The following is an 18,947-nucleotide window of genomic DNA, read 5'->3' on the forward strand; positions in this document are numbered from 1 at the left end:
ATAATGCTTTCCTCCAGCAGCCTGAAGCCAAAACCAGATTAATGGCTTTCAGGAAAGAGTAGTGGTTTCAGAAAATGGGAAAATATGATGACCTACTGTTGAATGCTACCCACTACCGCTGCCACCACCGCCACTCACCCTCCATTCACCCACTGTCTCAGACACACACCCCCACTCACAACTCCCCTTCTGAGCAAGGTGCTGCCAGAGACACATATAGACATTACTCTTACAGTAGTTTTCCAGCTCATTTATATACCACAGAAATAAGGTTACATGGGGTCAATCAGGTTCCAAAGATTTTCCTGACTTACAGAAATCCTAGTTAGTTTCCAGGAACCCATGTGGAAAAGACATCAGGTTGAAACTTATGTCAGAGTTTGATGGGAAACCCATTGAGCTGGAAGTCATTGGACCTGAATTCTCATGTTAATTTTGCCATGGTTATCTTGAGAAAATATCTTTATGTGTCTAGATCTCAGTTTACCCATCTACCATAGAACATAATTTCCCAGACTGTATTTTTTGTATTGGGGTATACAAACTTCTCAAGGTACATGGACATGTGCTAGGTGCCACATAAAGGTGCATTACAAACAGGGGCCATTGTCCTCAATGGTAAGCAATTTCAAAACATTACTTTTATTATGAAATAATAAGGATATAATTTGGAGTTTTTCAAAGTTGCAGAATTTTTTAAGATAATATAATAGACTTCAGAAACATATTATGGAAGCGAGAGGGCAAGATGGCTGACCAGAGACACCAGCTGCCAGAGAGCCTCAGAAAGAAGGAAAAGTTTTAGATGAAAGAGAAAATACAAACAAGTAAGCATAGATCAGGTGTAATTCTGAGGGAAGGGTGAAAGAACCTACGAGAGACGCCATGGGAAGAAGTCATGGTGCAGAACAAGAAGGATAAAGTTATCAGCAGAGATCAACCGCCAAGAGGCTCGGAGTCCAGTGAAAAGGGTAAGTGAAGTGGTTTTTTTCCTCCCTCTGTCACATCTGTGACTGCCAGCGGGTCGCTGAGCTGCTGGAGAGACTTTTTACCCCCACAAGCCCAAAAGCAACTGCTACCAGTGAACTGGGAGTTTCTTGTAGATGAGGCACCAGGCTCCCACCCCCCTGGGGCACTTCCTGTTACCACAGACCCGAGCCAGGACAGCAGACACCATATTGTTTCTCTACCCACTGTGCACCTTTGTCCTCCCCAGGGGCCTTTAACTCCTCAGGTTTCGTCTTCCTCATTCCCACACAGACATTTGGGCCAGACTGTGGAGCAACAGGGGGGCCAGTGGGTCCCAGGGAATCCGTATGACTCCAGAGCCTGGACATTCCAGGCGGGCTGCCTCCTGTAGAGAGGGACAGGGATGACCAGAATGCTACAATGGAAATCAAGTGGGGGGTGCAGGGGAAGGAGGGAATGGGCAAAAACCTACTTAATAGGTACAATGAACACTATCTGGGTGTAGGCACACTTTAAACTCTGACTCAAGCATTATAAAAGCAATCCATGTAAACAAAAATATTTGTACCTCCATAGTACTTTGAAATAAAAATAATAATAGCAAAATTTAAATGTAGTTTAAAAAAACAAAGAAACAGGTTATGCTCATTCTGGGTGTAACTTTATATCACCAGACTTCTGGTGAATTTGCTCTTTTTCATTTGTTGTTAGAAATCCTTTAGTCAAAGTGATGGCAAAATACTGATAAATGCTCTCCAAGGTCCCTTCTGTATCTTTTCATTCTATGATTCTATGTATTAAATAACAAACAGCCAGTTTGCTAGGTTGATTTAAACCCTAGTTGTAGGTTACTATTTCAACATAATGCTTTGCATAGAGAGAATTTAAAATTCCAGAGTAAGATATATCACAATCCAAAGTTAAATGTCCTTTCTTGGTAGTGAAGGAAGGAGAAAATAGAGATATAATGAGAGAAGGTTTTTGCAAGCGTGCACCTGATTCTTCGCAGGTAAGAGATGAAAGCAGGAATGAGAAGTAAAGATGAAATGTAGAGCTAGGCTGGAAACGTGGCTGGGACAAAATGGAACTGCCCCAGAGAACAGGAGCAGAGAAGGTGTAGTTCCTATGAAGTGAAAGGAAGCACCTTCTCCCTACAGGAAAGGTAAATATGTGTGTGTGTGTGTGTGTGTGTGTGTGTGTGTGTGTGTGTGTGTATGTATATATATGTACATGTGTGTATATATGTGTGTGTATGTCTATATACAGAGAGAGAGAGAGAGAGAGAGAGAGACTCCAGTGAATACAGTCTAGGTAGCTTGATTACTTTGGTTTTGGAAGAATCTAAGAAGACTATGAAGGATTAAATAAGTATTTCATATACAGCTTCTCCAAATTATATAGCTCTCTCTGTCCATGTGAGTCATATGCACAGATTAATATAATCACAAATTTTGGTGTAACATAGTCTTCATTAACTTGGTAGCGAATATGATGCTTTTTGAATACTGTGACTCTACATCATGCACCCAGGTGACTTTAAAATGTCCCTTGAAACCAAGGATGTAAATCCTCACAGACAAATGCAGTATGTTCAGATCTTTTATCTTGATAATCTCCATCAACCAAGAAGAATATGTCCTAGTGTCATTAGTCAGGATATTTTGACTTTCATAAAGTGGGATCTTGTCAGAAGAAACATGCCTAAATCAAGATCCACAAAATAAAAATATACTTTTGGGGAAGACACATTCATGGGAAATATTTTATTCTACTTTAATTTCTGCTAACTTTGTAATAATAGGGTTTGTATCATAAATACCAAATAAGGAATCAGTTTAACGGCTAACTTATATGAGGGAACACTATTATGAGTCAAAGCCTTCTTTAGAGGCAGAATTGCAATTCAGCTTCATGACACCTGGCAACTCAATCATTTGTATATATTAAGAAAAATGTATGAAAAAAATGGTACACTGAATAGATTACCCAAGATTTATGAAAAGAAGAAACTTATTTGCTACCAAATTTACAAGCTCAGCATATTCAGTATGCCTTATTGCTTCACCTATTTATTAAAATAAAGATGAGAAAGGGAAAAATGGAAGACAACAATTTTCTTTATGGCAAAGATGGATGCTATAAAAGAGATGGTAAAATAATTAGAACAGATAATTTCACAATAAAGTACAAACGTCTATTTTGTGCACATAGTTCTAATGCACATGAAGAAGAAAACGTTCCAAAGCCTTGGCTGAAGTGGTTCTGAGCAGAACAATAAAGTTCTGAAACCTTCATTGGGCTCTCCAAACAATTCAGGGTGTTGCCTTTGATCTTCAAAGCCCCAATATCATTTGGGTTCAGGTTTCCATAGAAACTACCTTTATGTACCACCATGCCTGTTTCAGCTGTCCAAAGAACAGCTGCCAACAGGCCTTAGGTGTGAATACCAAAGGCTGTAAGCAACACATTTTCCATGGAGAAATTCCATCTTTGGAATTCACTTTTTTAGTTGGTTTCACCAAGTGCAGGATATTGGCCTTCAGGCCGTAGAATAAAGCCCAATTACCTGGTACTTATGGGAATATTTGCTGATAAAATAAACATCAAGTCACAACCTTATTAAGATGTAGTAAGTAGTTTGGCTTAAATTCTCTGACTTCCTTCTGAATTGCTCCAAGCATGCCAATGTGTGTTGAAACTGTAATGAAGTCCTCCCATTTCTCTGTGAAAAAATTGCAGTCTGCCTAAATAATAAAGATTTCTTTGCAGATTCAGGGTGATTTAGAACAATGGGCAGTGAGTTTAAAAATAAATAAATAAATCTCTCAGAACTAGAACATTTATTTGTGTTGCACATCTGGAGAGCTCAAGTAGGAGCACAGAAATTCCCATCAAATGCACTGGTCTATGGAGATCCCCAGGGAATGATCAACTTCTTTCTCCAACCCCTGGAAGCAGAGCCTATAATTCAATCTGAGAACAGCCCACCATCTTTAGCAAACAGATATTAATATTTTACCATGACCAAGGGAAGTATGAAGTATCTAACTCTCAACCAAAGAGAAAACCCCATCCTTTCTCAACAATAGGGCCTTAAGAATATTCTTTGGTTGTACTCTTACACCACATCATAATAATAATGATAATAGTGATAAAAATAAATAAATACAACCTCCTAGAAAAATGTATTTTTAAAAATAAGCTCATTTTCAAATGTCCACTGATGGATGAAAAGACAAACAAAATGTGATATATACATAAAACGGAATATTATTCAACCTTAAAAGGAAGTAAATTCTGACACATGCTAAACAATTTATGAACTCTGAGGCTATTACGCTAAGTGCAATAAGCCAGTGACACACAAAAAAATTACTAGATCATCCCACTTATATGAGATACTTATAGTAGTCAAATTCATAGAAACAGAAAGTAGAATGGTGGTTGAGAGGAACTAGGAACAAGGGGGAAATGGAAGGATGTAGTTTAATGGATATCGAGCTTTAGTTTAGCAAGATAAAAAAGTTCTGGGGATTGGTTGTACAACAATGTGATTATACTTAACATTACAGAACTGTATACTGAGGAATAATTAAGGTCTAAATTTTATGTTATACTTTTTACCATAATAAAAAAGAATAAAATAAAGGAACAAAATAAAAATAAGTTCATTTATCATTGCCATTGCCCAAATATTTAGGCATTTCTGTAGAAAGCACAATGAGCTGACAAAAGGGGCTGCTGACTATTCAATTCAGCAAAAAAGGACTAAGCATCAAAAAATACTACAGAAAAAATAAAACATTCAAGATTTCTTCAGATTTATTTAAACAGTATCATTTATTCTCACCTCCCTCTCAAATTTTCTGTATTACTTATACCCATAGCCTGCCCCATATCAGTAAATGGCACTGAAATCCATGCAGTTGATTAGACCTAAATCTTAGGAATCATCTTTGATTTCTTTTTTTACCATACAGCCCACATCCAATCTATCAGTAAAACCTATCAATTTTACCTCCAAACTATATTCCAAAGGAACTCCTTCACACCGTCTCCACCCTATCCCCCAGCCCAGCCACGATGATGTCTGGTCTGAAGTATTTTATGATTTCCTCATTAGTAATCTCCCTGACTCAAATTTCACTCCCTGGTGCTCCTCTATTCTCCAATCATCAAAGTGATTTTTTTTTTCAAGTTTAAATCAGATGCCAACATGTCCTACTCAAAACTCTTCATTGTCTTTCTTTTGCAAACAGAGAAAAAAATCCCAAACTATTTGTCATGGTCTCAGGGCCCTACATGATCTAGCCTACTCTGTGTCCTCAAGTGCTTCAACATTCTTCTTTCTATTCCTTGAGTACAATCAGTCACCTTCACACTTGCTGTTCTTCTCCATGGATATACACAAATTGTCTCATTCAGGTCTCAACCCAATGCCATCTTCTCAAAAAGGCCTTACATTTTCTCCCTACCTAAAGTAGTGCCCATCCCAACATTCCTCTCTGTCATTTCTTCATAGCAGAACTGGCCTATGATAGAATCAGAAAATTCAAAGATAGGTCAATTAAGATTATCCAGACCAAGAAACTGAAAGAAAAATTAATGAAGAAAATGAATAGAGCTTCAGATACCTGTGAGAAACCATCAAACTACCAGCATACATATGACAGGAATCCCAGAAGAAGAGAAGAAAGAGAAAGTGATAGGGACAATGTGAAGAAATAATGGCTAATAATTTCTCAAATTTGATTTTTAAAAAAATCATTAACCTACATATCCAAGAAGCTACAAGAACTCCAAGTAGGATAAACTGAAAGTTCAGGTACCTTGTTCACTGCTGCATATGCAGATCTTAAAAGAATGCCTGATACACAGGAGACCCTCAATAAATATTTATTGAATCAATAAATGAATTAACCTTCATTTCACAAATGAGAAACCTGAGGCACAAAGAAATAGAGTAATATGTCCAAAGTCAAACAGTAAGTGATAGAGTCTAGTTCTAAAGTGATTGACCACATAAACAGAATTAAAAACAAAAACCATATGATCATCTCAATAGACACAGATAAAGTATTCGATAAAATCCAGCACCTTTCATGGAAAAACCCTCAACAAACTAGGCATAGAAGGAACATACCTCAAAATTATAGAAGCCATATATGACAAGCCCACAGCCAACATCATACTCAATGGGGAAAAGTTGAAAGCATTCTCCCCAGGAACTGGAACAAGACAAGGATCCTGACCGTTACCACTTCTATTTAACATAGTACTGTGAGTCCTAACCAAAGGATTCAGGCAAGACAAAGACATAAATGTTATCCAAATTGGGAATGAAGAGGTCGAACTATCCCTGTTTGACAATGATATGATCTTATAACTAGAGAACCCTAAACACTTCTCCAAAAGATACTTGGAATTGCTAAATAAATTCAGTAAAGTCTCAGGTAACAAAATTAATTTTCACAAATGAGTACCATTTCTATACAACAGCAGTCAAGCTGAGAGTCAAATCAAAAACTCAATACCATTGACAATAGCTGCAAAGAAAATAAAATACCTGGGAATATACTCAACCAAGGAAGTGAAAGATGTCTACAAGAAGAACTACAAAACACTGATAAAAGAAATCATAGATGACACAAACAAATGGAAAAACATTCCATGCTCAGGGATTAGAAGGATCAACATTGCTAAAATGTCCATATTGCTCAAAGTGATTTACAGATTCAATGCAATGCTCATAAAAATACCAACATCATTTTTCACAGATCTAAAAGAAAAAAAATCGCGAATTTCATATGGAAATTTGAGCCCAAGTAGTCAAAGCAATCTGAATCAAAAAGAACAAATCTGGAGGCATCACATTACCTGACTACAAGGCTACAGTAACCAAAACAGCATGGTACTAGTATAAAAGTAGACACAGATCAATGGAACAGAAAAGAGAACCCAGAAATAAAGCCATATAGTTAAAACGAACTGATTTTTGAAAAAGCAGACAAAAACATACATTGGGGAAGGGATGCTCTCTTTAATAAATAGTGCAGGAAAAATTGAATAGCTACATGCAGAAGAATGAAACTGTATCCCTATATCTCACCATACACAAAAGTTAACTCAAGATGGACAAAAGACTTACATGTAAGATATGAAACCATCAAAATGCTAGAAAATAATGTAAGAAAAACTCTTCTCAACATTGGCCTAGGCAAATAATTTAGACTAAGAACCCAAAAGCAAATATAGCAACAACAAAAATAAATAAGTGGGACTTAATTAACCAAAAATTTTCTACACAACAAAAGAAATAATAAACAGAGTAAAGAGAAAACCTATGGAATGGGAAAAAATATTTGCAAACTATACATCTGACAAAGAACTAATATCCAGAATCTACAAAGAACTCAAACACATCAGCAGGATAAAAACAAATAACCCCATCAAAAAGTGGGCAAAAGAGATGAACAGAATTTTTTCAACAGGAGATAAACAAATGGCCAAAAAAAAAAAAAAATGAAAATATGCTCAACATCATAATCCTTAGGGAAATGCAAATTAAAATCATAATGAGATATCACCTTACCCCTATCAGAATGATCATTATTAAAAGTCAAAAAACAATAGATGTTGGCATGGATGCAGTGAATAGGAAATGCTTATACCCTGTTAGTGGGAATGTAAACTAGTACTACTTTTCTATGGAAAGTAGTATGGAGATTCCTCAAAGAACTAAAAGTAGACTTACCAATTCAATCCAGCAACCTCACTACTGGGTATCTACCCAAAGAAAAGATGTCATTTTATAAAAAAGAAAACTGCACCCAAATTTTGATGAGAGCATAATTGACAAATGCAGAATTTGGAATCAATCTAAGTGGCCATTAACTGATGAGTGGATAATGGAAATGTTTTACACATACACACACACACACAGACACACACACACCATGGAGTACTATTCAGACATAAAAAGGAATGAAATACTGTCTTTTGCAGCACTTGTATGGAATTGGAGAACATTATTCTAAGTGAAGTATCTCAGGAATGAAAAACAAATACAACATGCTCTCACTTATATATGCGGGAGCTAAATGATGGGAGTATATGGTCATTAAAGTGGTGTAATGGACATTAAAAACTAAGAACAGGAGAGGGTGGAGGGGAGTGAGGGATAAAAACTTACCCATCAGGTATAACGTACACTATTCTGGTGACGGGTATGCTAAAAGCTCTGACTTCAGCATTATACAATTCATCCATATAACAAAAAACACTCGTACCTTCTAGATATATTGAAAGAAATAAATAAATCAGACAAAAAAGAGAGAGAGAAAACCTAATATGTAAAAAGTCACCATTATAAACCTACAGGAAAAATAGAACATTATTCAACAAAAAATGTAAGGTAGAGAGATAAATGTTTGAATTTTTTAAAAAAGAAGATATTTCATAAAGTGTATTATACTTTATATGTTTTTTTAATTCATCATGACCAGGTGGGATTTATCCCAGAGATGCAAGCCTAGTTCTACATACGCAAATCTATAAATGTAATTCACCACATAAATAAAGGCAAGAACAAAGACCATATGATTCTCTCAATAGATGCAGAAAAAGCATTTGATAAAATACAGCACAATTTTATGATAAAAGCCCTTAACAAAATAGGCATAGATGGGGCATTCCTTAAAATTATTAAGGCCATATACAATAAACCCACAGCCAATATCATATTGAATGGGGAAAAATTGAAAGCATTCCACTTAGAACTAGAACCAGACAAGGTTGCCCACTATCTCTACTTCTATTGAACACAGTGCTGGAAGTCCTTGCCAGAGCAATCAGACAAGAGAAGGGAATTAAGGGTGTCTGAATGGGGGCAGAAGAGGTCAAACTCTCACTCTTTGCTGAAGATATGCTATTATATCTAGAAAATCCCAAGGATTCAACCAAGAGACTCCCGAAATTGATAAACGAATTCAGTAAAGTCTCAGGATACAAAATTAATGCACAAAAATCAGTGGCATTCACATATGTCAATAACAGTCAAGCCAAAAATCAAATCAAAGATGCAACACCTTCCACAATACCATCGAAGAAAATTAAATATTTAGGAATATATTTAGTTAAGGAGGTGAGAGACCTATATAGGGAGAACTATGAAACACTGAGAAAAGAAATTGTGGAGGATGTAAAGAGATGGAAAACCGTACCATGCTCATGGATTGGCAGAATCAATATTGTTAAAATGTCCATACTACCTAAAGTGATCTACAGAATCGATGCAATCCCTATCAAAATACCATCATCATCTTTCGCAGATCTAGAAAAAATAATTTTATGCTTTGTGTGGAACCAGATAAGACTTCATATAGCCAAAGCAATTTTAAGCAAAAAGAACAAATTGGGAGGCATCAGTGTGTCAGACTTCAATCTTTAGTACAAGGCTATAGTAACCAAAACAGCATGGTATTGGCACAAGAACAGAGACATAGACCTTTAGAATGGGACAGACAGAGATCCCAGATATAAAACCATCCTCATATTGTCATCTAATCTTCGAAAAAGCAGACAAAAGTATACACTGGGAAAAAGAATCTCTATTCAATAAATGGAGCTCAGAAAACTGGATATCCACATGCAGAAGATTCAAACTGGATCCCCACCTCTCATCTCTCATAAAAATCAACTCACAATGGATAATAGACTTAAACCTAAGGCACGAAACGTTAAGAATTCTGGAAGAAAATGTTGGGAAGACTCTTTTAGATATCAGTCTAGGCAAAGAATTTATGAAGAAGACCCCCAAAGCCATCATAGGAACAACAAAAATAAATAAATGGGACCTGATCAAATCAAAAACTTCTGCACAGCCAAGGAAACTATCATTAGAGAGAATAGACAATCTACAGAATGGGAGAAAATATTTGCATGCTATTCATCCAACAAAGGGCTAATAACTAGAATCTATATAGAACTCAGGAAAGTCAGTAAGTAAAAATCAAATAACCCCATTAAAACATGGGCAAAGGACATGAACAGAAACTTTTCAAAAGCAGATAGACAACAAAAATACTAAAAAATGCTCAACATCTCTAATTATCAGGGAAATGCAAATCAAAACCACAATGAGATATCACTTAACTCCAGTGATAATGGCTTTCATCAAAAAGTCCCAAATAGGGAGAAATAGGAAGTCTCATACACTGCTGGTGGAACTGCAAACTAGTACAACCTCTATGGAAATTAATATGGAGATACCTCAAAGAACTAAAAGTAGAACTACCATTTGATCCAGCAATCCCACTACTGGGCATCTATCCAAAGGAACAAAAGACATTTTATAAAAAAGACATCGGCACTAGAATATTTATAGCAGCACAATTCACAATTACAAAAATGTGGAAACAACCCAAGTACCCATCAACACATTAAGAAAATATGATATATGTATACCATGGAGTACTACTCAGCCAAAAAAACCAGTGGTGATCTATCACCCTTGCATTATCCTGGATAGAGCTGGAGCCCATTCTACTAAGTGAAGTATCACAAGAATGGAAAACAAGCATCACATGTACTCACCATCAAATTGGTAATAATTGATGAACATTTATGTGCACATATGGAAGTAACATTCATTGGGCATCAAGCAGATGGGAGGGGAGATGAAGGGATGGGTAAATTCATACTTAATGGGTGTGATATGTATAGTCTGGGAGGGGCACCCTTATAACTGTGACTTGGGTGATACAAATGCAACAGATGTAACCCAAACGTTTATACCCCTGTAAAAATTTTGAAATTATAAAATAAATAAATAAATATAATAAAATAAATGTAAACAGCAAGTAATAATTCATTAGCAAAAAACCATAAACCGAGAAATGTGTGTTAAAATGATGTATAACATAACCACATTTATTTAAGAATGTATTCCAGTATCAAATGGCAAATTTCAACAACGTGAAAACCACAATTACTTTTGCACCAATCTAATAGTTATACATCCTCAAATAAATTACTTAATCTCAAAAAAAAAGAAACCATTCCTAATGAAACAATCTTTATGCTGAGATTTATATCCAAGGTTTCTCATCACAGCATTTTATATAACAAAAATTTATAAAAAACAAACTATCCAGTGATATGATAAAATAATTTATACTACATTCACATAATGGATGATTATGCAGGTATTAAAGATCATGTTTTCAAGGAACATTTCATGATATCTGCTATCATTTATTATATATGTAAAGTTAAGGAAGATGAAGGGGAGGAGGAGGAGAGAATTCCAAATTAGTTATTAGAGGATATTATGACTGAATCACTGCTCAGAATTTGTAGATAAAATAATTGTCTCCTCTTTCAACATAGAGGTTAGATCTGTTTGGTGCAGTTAAGTAGCACTATCTGCTTTTATAAATGTATACAGAGTAAATGGTGCCTTCTGGTAATAAATGAATGGAGCCCAAGCGCCATACTCTTGAGATAAAGATGTAGAAACATGTCTGATGAACGAAGGTGGGAGAGAGTGGATATATCCAAAGCAAAGCAGATGTCAACAAAACAAGTCTTGGCCCACAAGGAAACCCATATAAGAAAGGTTAGGCCACTGATCACCAGGACTGAGACCCAGGGCCTAAGTCATTGAAGGGAATGCAAGTTTCAAGATCAGCACGCACCCAATGCTGGAACCTGTTCCAACATAGCCCCTCACTTCCCAGGCCCTATGAGGACACTATAATGGAAACGCCTATCTAGCATTAACATTGTACCTGACATCAAGTTACTACTCAATAAAAATCTTTCTTGAATGAAAGAAAAAATGAGTGATTCAACAAGTGAATCAAAAATTGTCCACATGGGACCTGGCAGTTTTGCTGTGGACACGTCAACTAAGCATGATGCTGAGAAGTACCTCCTTCAAACCTCAAAGTGCAGAGCCGTAGACACTTTCACCAGGAGCAAGGACAAAAGCAGATAGATAGGGCATTGGGACCCGCCAGCAATGGTAGCTCCACAGTGAGGAAAATGCCTGGGGGTCACTGAGTCCACAGGAAGAACTCTCCTAGGGGTTAAGCAATGCAGCCTAAGGCCCTTGGGGCTGCATTCAAATGAGCATCAGATGGCAGCCACAAGTTAGCGACAAGACGGAATTGAGATATGAATGTAGGTGGCCTTGGGGAATTTCAGGATACTTGAAACAAAGAACTCTGGAGAAAGGGGTGGGAAACCTGTGGCCTCGGGACCACCTGTGGCCGTCTGGATCCTTGAGTGTGGCCTTTTGATCAAATTTTGTTTTGTTCTGTAAAATTTGGGTTTGGTCAAGGGCTGCGCTTGGGGATCCGGAGGGCATATGTGACCTTGAGGCTGCAGGGTCCCAGGTTGGTGCCCAATCCATTGTTATTTGGATGTTTAACAGAAAGAGGGTTGTATTTTGTGGACGTGGATTTTGGCAAAATAATTTAAATTACACAGTAACAGATCACTGGGTAAAAGCAAAAATTCTTATGCAAACACACACACAGACACACACATGTCCATACACACATATACTCACACCACAACAGATACACAAAGAAAAACATTTTTGTATTGTAAAATTTTTCGTTAAGGGCCTTTAATTTATTTTGTAAATCAGGAAAATTTAAAACATAGCTTTTCAGGGGAAAAAAGTAAATAAACACTAAAATTCCTACTTTTCTAAGATTTCTATAAGGTTTTATGACCACAAGCTTATACTGCATGGAGTCATGCTATACAACATAGCACAAGTGAGGATTAATAATAAATTCTCCCCTTTGGGTCACCTTTGCAGCACAGAGGCCTAAGCAGTAAGGTGGAAGAGGCCACATCTGTAAAAGGAACCAGGGAGGAGCCCAGCTTTGATGGGCAGCCCTGGGGGTGCTGGCAGCACTGGCAGGAGCCATCTGCCCAGATCAGGAACTCCAGATGCCTCTGGCAGCAGCAGCAACAGCACCACTGCTGGAGGAAGGGGAGCACGGAAGAAAACCCGGGCAGACTCTCAGGACTAGTTTGGAAAAATCTAAAGTTAAAATATGTTAAAATATGTCTGCAGTAAGTGTGCTCTTACAAAACAGGTGAGGATAGACCCTGAAGATATGTTTTACCATTGTCATTGAGACCCTAGTTTCAACCCTAGACTACTGTGGCTTGAGGAGAAAGTTTTCCATTTCTTATTCTCCAGGAGCTCTTAACTTTGTGAAGGAAATAAAGCAACACTTGAAAAGATAATGGTGTTAAGCAATACAGGACTAAGTGGGGAGTTAGGAATTGACACCTAAATGATAGAAGAGGCTGGGCGCTGTGGCTCACATCTGTGATCCTAAGCACTTTGGGAGGCGGAAGTGGGAGGATCACTGAAGGCCAGGAGTTCGAGACTGGCGTGGACAACATAATGAGACCCTGTCTGCAAATTTTAAAAAAAATTAGGGCGGTGTGGTGATACATGCCTGTAGTCCTAGATACTCTGGAGGCTGAGGCAGGAGGATCGCTTGAGCCTCGGATTTTGAGGTTGCAGTGAGCTATGATAGTGCCACTACGCTTCAGTAGCCTCGAGCCTGACTCAAATGAAGGAGTAAGAGTTTAGAAGAAAGTTCTCTGAGAACCAAGGTGGCATGTTCATCCTACAGCACTATCTTAATGGAAAGTTCTAAGAAAGTTATCCTAAAAAGCAATGATCAAGGTAACTAGCAAGTTTGATACTTTATATATAATATTTAGTCTAATCTCATGAAATGATTACTTTCCATGGACTCTTATTAAAGCACTGGCAGTCAAGACACATTAGAAAACAAGATATCTACCTAGTGAATCCATTCTCAGGAAGAATGAATGGACAGAGAGAAAAGATACAATTACATTTCTGTACCGGTGATGCTATAATTTTACTGGAAGAAGGAAGAACCACCACAATCTGACAGTATTGAATGCCCCCTGGTGGTCATATTAGTAAAGATGGGTTATTCAGGGATTTTCATCTATTTTTCCACATGGGGAACGATTCCAAAAGATGCAGTATGTCCCTGGCTGGACTCTTCTCCCCCTCCCCCCACACTGATCTGCATACAAACACAGCTCATCTCTATTTATTTCCCTCCACCAACCACATTGCTTGGTGCTTCTAAAAAGCCCCTTCTTTCACCACAGCTATGGTAAAATGAACTAAGAAGAATTGGTAGACATATATAGGCAATAATACGGCTAATTCCAGATGGTAAGGAAGATACTATATTTCTAACAAAAATACCAAACATCATGAAAATCAATGGCATGGAAAACTTGGGCATTTAATGTTATTCATATGGGCCTTGCTTGCTACTGTAAGACTTAGGCAAAAAACTAATTTTCCTTGAGCCTGTTTCTTCATATATAAAGTGGAGTTGTTGTGAAGATTAAGTTGAAAACACACAAAAAGGCCATTTTCCTCTACAGTGTCCTACCTCTGCTTTGCCATATAAAGCTGCTGGATCCATATATAGGTCACAGGCACCACCTAGAGGCATGAATCATGTCCGACTCTTTCATTTCAGTGAACTCTGATATGAGTCTGTTCAAAAATCAAGTTTCGTGACCAGCCTGAGCAAGAGCGAGACCCTATCTCTACTAAAAATAGAAAGAAATTAGCTGGACGACTAAAAATATACACAGAAAAATTAGCCGGGCATGGTGGTGCATGCCTGTAGTCCCAGCTATTTGAGAGGCTGAGGCAGGAGGATCGCTTGAGCTCAGGAGTTTGAGGTTGCTGTGAGCCAGGCTGATGCCACGGCACTCTAGCTCAGGCAACAGAGTGAGACTGTCTCAAAAACAAACAAACAAAAAAAATCAAGTTCAGTTCTCTCTCTAGTCACAGACTTGGAAATTAGTTAATCAAGTAAATTACTCCCATCTCTAAATGCTTTCAGGGTGACCAAATGAAAAGGAGGCATGCAAATATACATACCCTGTCCAACTGTTAGACTTATCTGTCTTACCATCTTATTTGTCAGCACCTTTGTGGTTGTACTTGCTGCCTATACAGCAAGAAAGGTGTACAACACAAAGGCCACAATTCTACTTTGGGGTTTCAGTAGATAATGAAACTGGAACCACAATGATTTCAGGTAAATCTTAACTAAAAAAATAACATACCCTTTTAACACTTAAAATATGTCTGCAGTAAGTGTTAGACCGTGCTAGCTACCATTGCTGTCAGTCAGGGACAAGGAGTTCATTTCCAGAAGGTTCTGCCTTTTATGTGCCAGCATTATCTCATCATCAATAACAAAATATCTGGGTGATGTTTTAAATTAATCATATGCACATCTCATCTGTGTAACATTAACTAGAGTAAATAGAGTCCTGAGATTCAAAGGCCTGTCTGTGTATAGCGGAGGTATTACTAATCACCATGGAAAGTTAAGGGAAAGTTGAAAATAGTAAGTAGCTATGAGCCTCCTGTGCATAATTGAGTTCAAAATTCAGGAATATGTTTGAAAAATACCTTGCACTTCTAAGATATGAGCAACTTAATTTAGCAGGCAGCTCAGTTTGGCAGAAATCATGTTCACGTTAGCTAGAGACACAAGAGTCCCAGGTTCTAGCTCCATCTTTAACCCTAGCTGTGGAATCTAGAGATATTTATTTCTAAGTTTTTTCACCATAAAATAAATCAGCTTCTTCTTATGAATTATAAAGCTCTGTAATAAAAAATTATTGTAATTTGAAAGTCCTAGGCGTAATAAAGCCTATAAGATAGGTGCCCTTTATTATTGTTGATAGTTTGTTTCTACAAACCAGTAGTGGGCAGTGTTGGGCCATGTGCTTAAAACATGCGACCTTGGAGGGGAGCAATGAGATTCCTGCAGCAGAGAACAACCACTGCAAGTTCTCAGAACTATTAATATCTGCAGCCCACCTACACACTGCTACAGTAACTAGCTCATAAAACACTTATAAGACACACTTTATCCGTGAAACACTCCAATCAAGAGAATCTATAAAAGTTTAAAGAATAAAAGACCCAACATTAGATTTTATTTTGTTTTCACTGTAAGTTGTCACTAGGCTTCACTCTCAGTGATATCATCATGAGTTTAATCTTTAATTAAGCACTTACATTATCATATCTATTCTTTAAAATTATAATTATTCAAGAAAGATTTGAGATCTTATTTGATGAAACCAATTATATGGGTTCTTGTTTTGTCCAAATAGGGGTGTTTCTCAAAAGATACATGTAACAACACTTTTTATGATGACAAAAGTAATAGGTTTCGCTAAAGAAATTTTTAAATTCATAAAATCACAAAAAAGACTATAAAAATCTCTAACATTTTAACATTTTGAAGATATCACCATTAATATTTTGTGGTGTAGCCTTTGTGTAAGCATTGAACTTTGGCTTTTACAGACTCATTGCGTGTATTTTATAATCTGCTTTTCCCCATTAATCATGTCATAAATACTTTCATGTCATTAATTCTATCCTTGTTAATGTCTGCACAGGATTACATCATAGGGATAGGAAACAATCAGTTAATTGCTTTTTCTGAAACTTTAGATTGCTTCTTATTTCACAACACTGAAATGAATATTTTGGGGGGGGAGTTTGTGTATTTTCATTCAATCAACAAATATTTGAGTACCTATTATGTGTCAGGCACAATTCTATGTGTAAAGGAAATGCTAATGAACAACATAGATAAAATCCTTGTTTATGGAGAGATTGGAACACTCTTACACTGTTGGTGGGACTGCAAATTTGTACAGTCCCTGTGGAAAGAAATCTGGAGATACTTCAAAGACCTAAAAAATAGAAATACCATTTGATCCAGCAATCCCACTACTAGGCATCTACCCAAAGGAAAAAAAGACATTCTATAATAAAAACATCTGTACTCGAATGTTTATGGCAGCACGATTCACAATTGCAAAGACGTGGAAACAACCCAAGTGCCCATCAATATATGAGTCGATTAATAAAAATATGGTATATGTATACTATGGAATACTAATCAACCACAAAAAACAATGGTGATCTGGCACCTCTTATATTATCCTGCATAAAGCCTGAGCCCATCCTTCGAAGTGAAGTATCACAAGAATGGAAAAACAAGCACCGTGGGCAGATTTGGCCTGTGGGTCGTAATTTAAGAACCACTGATTTAAACTATCATATGCACATATAATCATACGTTGCTGATACTTTCTATGAAATGCGTTATTAGGTGATTTCGTTGTCGAGAGAACATCACAGAGTATACTTACACACACCTACATGGTACAGCGTACTGCACACCTGGGCTACATGGTGTAGTCTGTTACTCCTAGGCTTCAAACCTGCACAGCATGGTCATGTATGCAGGCAATTTTATCACAATATTTGTATATCCGAACACAGAGCAGGTACGGTAAAAATATGGCATAAGAAAAAAATGGCACACCTGTGTGGGGAAGTTACCATGGCCTATAAATGGAGTTTGCAGGACTGGAAGTTGCTCTGAATGAGTGAGTGGGTGGTGAGTGAATATGAAGGCCTAGGACACTATTGTCCACTACCATAGACTTCATAAACACTGTGCATGCAGGCTACATTAAATATTTTTTTAATTTCTTTCTTCAATAATAGATTAACCTTAGCCTACTGTAACTTGTTCACTTTATAAACTTTTTAATTTTTTTAACTTTTGACTTCTTTGTAATGACACTTAAAACAGACATTTATATGGCTACACAAAAACATTTTCTTTGTATCTTTCTAAGCTTTGTTCTATTTTTTGTTTCTAATATTTTTTAAACTTTTTTGTTAAAAACTAAGGCACAAACAAGTATTAGTCTAAGTCTACACAGGTCAGGATCATCAATATCACCACCTTCCACCTCTTGCTCTACTGGAAGATCCTCGGGGGCAGTAACACGCATGGAGCTGCCATCTGCTGTGATAACAATGTTTCTTCTGGAATACTTCCTGAAGGACCTCCCTGAAGTTGTTTTACAGGAAACATTTTTTTAAGTACAAGGAGTACACTCTAAAATAATGACAAACGGTAAATATATAAGCCAGTAACAATCTTTTATTATCAAGTATTATGCATTGTATATAACTGTATGTGCTACACAGTCAGTCATGTGCCACATAATGTTTTGGTCAACAATAAACCACATATACAATGGTGGCCCCATAAAATTATTATGGGACTGAAAATTAAGGAGCTGAAAAATTCCTACTGTCTAGTGACTTTGTAGCTGTTATAATGTAGCACAGTTACTTTATTTTTTTACAAATTTAGTGTAGCCTAAGTGTACAGTGTTTATAAAGTCTATGGCAGTGGACAATAATGTCCTAGGCCTTCCAGTTCACTCGCCACCCACTCACTGACTCCCCCAGAGCAATTTCCAGTTCTGCAAGTTCCATCGATGGTTAAATACCCTACACAAGGGTACCATTTTTAATTTTTTATACCATATTCTTACTGTACATTTCTATGTTTAGATACACAAATGCTTACCACTGTGTTACAACTGCCTACAGTATTCAGTACAGTAACATGCCGTACAGGTTTGTAGCCTAACAACAATAAGGCTATAACCTATAGCTAGGTATGTAGTAGGCTATACCATCTCGGTTTGCGTAAGTATGCTCTCTGATGTGCACATAACGATGAAATTACGAAGGATGTGTATCTCAGAACATATTCCTGTTGTTAAGCAATGCGTGACTGTACTTTTGTATGACGGGCAGAGTAGTACGTTTGTTTGTATCAGCATCACCACAGAACAACACTTGAAGAATGCCTTGCTCTATGACCTTATGATGGCTATGATGTCACTAGGTGATAGAAATTTTTCAGTTTCATTAAAATCTTATGCAAGCAGTCTATAATTGACCAAAATGTCGCTATGCTGCGAATGACTGTAATACCACATGTCACGGGCTGAAGTACAACAGTTGATTCTTGTCA

The sequence above is a fragment of the Propithecus coquereli genome, unplaced genomic scaffold (genome assembly GCF_000956105.1).
Source record: "Propithecus coquereli isolate 6110/MARCELLA unplaced genomic scaffold, Pcoq_1.0 Scaffold64, whole genome shotgun sequence".
Lineage (NCBI taxonomy): Eukaryota > Metazoa > Chordata > Mammalia > Primates > Indriidae > Propithecus > Propithecus coquereli.